Here is a 5,000-nt window from a genome sequence, read left to right as displayed (position 1 = left end):
ACCGTTAACCCATTCACCTGGGCTAACACACCGTTAACCCATTCACCTGGGCCAACACACCGTTAACCCATTCACCTGGGCCAACACACCGTTAACCCATTCACCTGGGCCAACACACCGTTAACCCATTCACCTGGGCTAACACAGCGTTAACCCATTCACCTGGGCTAACACACCGTTAACCCATTCACCTGGGCCAACACACCGTTAACCCATTCACCTGGGCCAACACACCGTTAACCCATTCACCTGGGCCAACACACCGTTAACCCATTCACCTGGGCTAACACACCGTTAACCCATTCACCTGGGCTAACACAGCGTTAACCCATTCACCTGGGCTAACACAGCGTTAACCCATTCACCTGGGCTAACACACGGTTAACCCATTCACCTTCACAGCGTTAACCCATTCACCTTCACAGCGTTAACCCATTCACCTTCACAGCGTTAACCCATTCACCTTCACAGCGTTAACCCATTCACCTGGGCTAATTACTGAGCAACACAACAGGTGGAGGCACGTTTCAGTCATCTGATCTGGGCTGCAGCCAGTGAGCCACACAGCTCCTCTGTCTCAGGGAATCCAAAATCCATCATCTGTCATCTTTTGCCACTTGTTTGTATTCTCTGTACTTCTCTCCCGTCTTTGTTATTGTCAGATCTGAGCTACGCCTGATGCTATCTGATGATTCAAGACAGCGAGCATTTCTCACATGTCCTCCACAGATACGTTGCGACACCGCATCAAAGGTGGTCAGGAAATCCCTACCCAATTAAATCGGGACTCGAGAAAACGAGTGTGGCGCGAAAACGCCAGAGAAATGTACACTTTGAATCCACTCAGCGCTGTACTTAAGACTCCGCCTCATGTAAGCTCAGCGCTGTACTTAAGACTCCGCCTCATGTAAGCTCAGCGCTGTACTTAAGACTCCGCCTCATGTAAGCTCAGCGCTGTACTTAAGACTCCGCCTCATGTAAGCTCAGCGCTGTACTTAAGACTCCGCCTCCTGTAAGGAGCACGACCGATCCTGACATGTTTAGTTTGTGTTGAAAACAAACCAGGGCCGCGGAGACGAAAGGCGGAGCTTCATTAGCATTGGCCCAGCTGAGCGTGCTCAGACTGTCTGGACACTGGCTGTGTGTGTGTGTGAGCAGCCCAGCTGAGCGTGCTCAGACTGTCTGGACACTGGCTGTGTGTGTGTGTGAGCAGCCCAGCTGAGCGTGCTCAGACTGTCTGGACACTGGCTGTGTGTGTGTGAGTAGCCCAGCTGAGTGTGCTCAGACTGTCTGGACACTGGCTGTGTGTGTGTGTGAGCAGCCCAGCTGAGCGTGCTCAGACTGTCTGGACACTGGCTGTGTGTGTGTGTGTGAGCAGCCCAGCTGAGCGTGCTCAGACTGTCTGGACACTGGCTGTGTGTGTGTGTGTGAGCAGCCCAGCTGAGCGTGCTCAGACTGTCTGGACACTGGCTGTGTGTGTGTGTGAGCAGCCCAGCTGAGCGTGCTCAGACTGTCTGGACACTGGCTGTGTGTGTGTGTGAGCAGCCCAGCTGAGCGTGCTCAGACTGTCTGGACACTGGCTGTGTGTGTGTGTGAGCAGCCCAGCTGAGCGTGCTCAGACTGTCTGGACACTGGCTGTGTGTGTGTGTGTGAGCAGCCCAGCTGAGCGTGCTCAGACTGTCTGGACACTGGCTGTGTGTGTGTGTGTGAGCAGCCCAGCTGAGCGTGCTCAGACTGTCTGGACACTGGCTGTGTGTGTGTGTGAGCAGCCCAGCTGAGCGTGCTCAGACTGTCTGGACACTGGCTGTGTGTGTGTGTGAGCAGCCCAGCTGAGCGTGCTCAGACTGTCTGGACACTGGCTGTGTGTGTGTGTGAGCAGCCCAGCTGAGCGTGCTCAGACTGTCTGGACACTGGCTGTGTGTGTGTGTGAGCAGCCCAGCTGAGCGTGCTCAGACTGTCTGGACACTGGCTGTGTGTGTGTGTGAGCAGCCCAGCTGAGCGTGCTCAGACTGTCTGGACACTGGCTGTGTGTGTGTGTGAGCAGCCCAGCTGAGCGTGCTCAGACTGTCTGGACACTGGCTGTGTGTGTGTGTGTGAGCAGCCCAGCTGAGCGTGCTCAGACTGTCTGGACACTGGCTGTGTGTGTGTGTGAGCAGCCCAGCTGAGCGTGCTCAGACTGTCTGGACACTGGCTGTGTGTGTGTGTGAGCAGCCCAGCTGAGCGTGCTCAGACTGTCTGGACACTGGCTGTGTGTGTGTGTGAGCAGCCCAGCTGAGCGTGCTCAGACTGTCTGGACACTGGCTGTGTGTGTGTGTGAGCAGCCCAGCTGAGCGTGCTCAGACTGTCTGGACACTGGCTGTGTGTGTGTGTGAGCAGCCCAGCTGAGCGTGCTCAGACTGTCTGGACACTGGCTGTGTGTGTGTGTGAGCAGCCCAGCTGAGCGTGCTCAGACTGTCTGGACACTGGCTGTGTGTGTGTGTGAGCAGCCCAGCTGAGCGTGCTCAGACTGTCTGGACACTGGCTGTGTGTGTGTGTGAGCAGCCCAGCTGAGCGTGCTCAGACTGTCTGGACACTGGCTGTGTGTGTGTGAGGGTGGAAAGGTCTGGACACAAAAACACAGGGAGGATGGAAAAAGTTCAGCTCAATTTAAAGAGGATAAAATGCCATGTAGTGACCGCCACACTAGCTACCTATAATGCTGTATGTCAGCGGTCAGTGTGTCAGCCTGGCTCTTGGCTCAGGTCACTGCTGCATCAGAGGAGTGACTTTTACACCAGGATTAAGGGAACACCTACAGTTTGCTTGCTTTGGTCTGAAGAACCAGACTGGAAATGTTTCCTTGCCAACCAGGGCTCGTAAACAAGAGGTACATGGACTCACAAATAGATCATTTATTAGGGGTTTTCGGTTAGCCTGTCAAACTGCTGGTTTCATTATGTCAACATCTGTCTCCTTAAATCCATAAAAGCCAATGTTCCTGAGGTTAGTTCCAGTTATGTTCTCACTGCTAACGAGCCGCACCACAGTTCTCTTGGAAGATGACGATGAAGCTATTTCAGGAATTTCAGGCGGTTTGGTGCCACCCAAGTTTGAATGACATTCTCACCTGGTCCAAACATAGCAGACTGAAGGAGTAAATACTACAAAGTTGGATTCAACCTCGAAATCATACTTGGTGTGTTTTGATGTTGGCACCAAAAACAGTCGAGCAGCTGAGGTGAACTGGGATTCAGTTCAAGACATGGAGGAATGTTTGGCACTGTTGCCATGTGTGTAGTTTTGGCACTGACTGCTGCAGAGACTGTGGCTCTGTCTATCTGTATGTGTGTACGCCCCCTGGAGGTGACGCTGACATGCTCATTTCAGCTTACTGATTTTTAATTGGTTGTTATTAACTCATTCACTGCCAACAACGTATGAACACGTTTTCAGAATCCAGCTGTTCCCTGCCAACAACGTGTTTACACGTTTTTGGCATCGATTTTTTTTTTTTGACGGTGGGTTGTGCATCTAAGCCTTTTACATCTCTTATATAATTATTGGAGCCACCGAACGTTTACAACCCATTCCACCGACCCACTAAGTGGCAACAGTGCTCTCCTTGCTAGAGGAAGGAAAGCATTTTTTTAACTTGTCAAGCCATTCTCAGCCCAGCCATTCTCCTTTTCGCGCTGATTGCTGGCGATGCGGGATTGCAAATTACATAATAGATTCAGCCGATCTACTATGATCGGGTGATAGATTACAGGTGGACGAACACACTTTGAAACACGCAGCATAAATATGACCAGAATCGCAAAGCTTCTCTCAACCAAAACTCCAAACGAGTGAGTCCATCCCGACTTCCTCAAACAGCGGCTGTGCAGACAGGCACAGGAGAGCAGCAAAGCACTGACTGGTGACAAGCTTGTCCGCCCACGGAGGGCGGAGTTGAAGCAACTCGAGAGGGAGGGAGAGAGAGAGAGAGAGAGAGAGAGAGAGAGAGAGAGGGAGGGAGAGCGAGAGAGAGGGAGAGAGAGAGAGAGAGCGAGAGGGGAGGGAGAGAGAGAGAGAGAGAGCCAAAAATGAATGGTTAAAGTGACAGTTCCATCCAATTTCACAAAAAGCCGTTTATCTCTGAATATTCTTTTTCACGCTAAAACCATGCTGTATTCAACTGCTAATGCTTACATAACTACTAACTCTACAAACTAACTCTTTTAGACAGAGAAAGTACACATTCTATTAGTACTTTTGAGATATTGTATGTTCACAAACTCCAAGCTGAAACGAATCCTCGGCTCTTATAAAATGAGCCATAATCCTCAAAAAACGGCTTGGCAGAAGCTATCTACAGCAAAAAAAAACGTCTGGCAGTCAATGTGTTAAACATTGAATTAAATCTTCTTTGCGACAATACTACGTGAGAGCGTGTCTGTGGGCCGGCTGGGATCTCACTGTTGGTTGGCAGGAGTCAGAACCAACCCCCCCACCTCCACCAACAACACTGTGAGCCAGAACAGGGGAGAGAGGGAGGGAAGTTACAGCCGGCTGGTCAGCACAGTTACCCCCCCCCCCCCAACTCTCTCTCTATCTCTCTCTCTGTCTCTCTCTCTTTCTGTCTCTGTCTCTCTATCTCTCTCTCTGTGTCTCTCTCTTTCTGTCTCTGTCTCTCTCTCTGTCTCTCTCTGTCTCTCTCTCTGTGTCTCTCTCTTTCTGTCTCTGTCTCTCTCTCTGTGTCTCTCTCTCTGTCTCTCTCTCTTTCTCTTTCTGTCTCTGTCTCTCTCTCTGTGTCTCTCTCTTTCTGTCTCTCTCTCTGTGTCTCTCTCTTTCTGTCTCTGTCTCTCTCTCTGTGTCTCTCTCTCTGTCTCTCTCTCTTTCTGTCTCTGTCTCTCTATCTCTCTCTCTGTGTCTCTCTCTTTCTGTCTCTGTCTCTCTCTCTGTGTCTCTCTCTTTCTGTCTCTGTCTCTCTCTCTTCCTCCCATCATTAACTCACTGCCCCACCATCCATCGCTCACCAC

Source organism: Poromitra crassiceps (genome assembly GCF_964638095.1).
Source record: "Poromitra crassiceps genome assembly, chromosome: 25".
In the NCBI taxonomy this organism is placed as follows: Eukaryota; Metazoa; Chordata; class Actinopteri; order Beryciformes; family Melamphaidae; genus Poromitra; species Poromitra crassiceps.
This window is presented reverse-complemented; position numbering follows the sequence as displayed.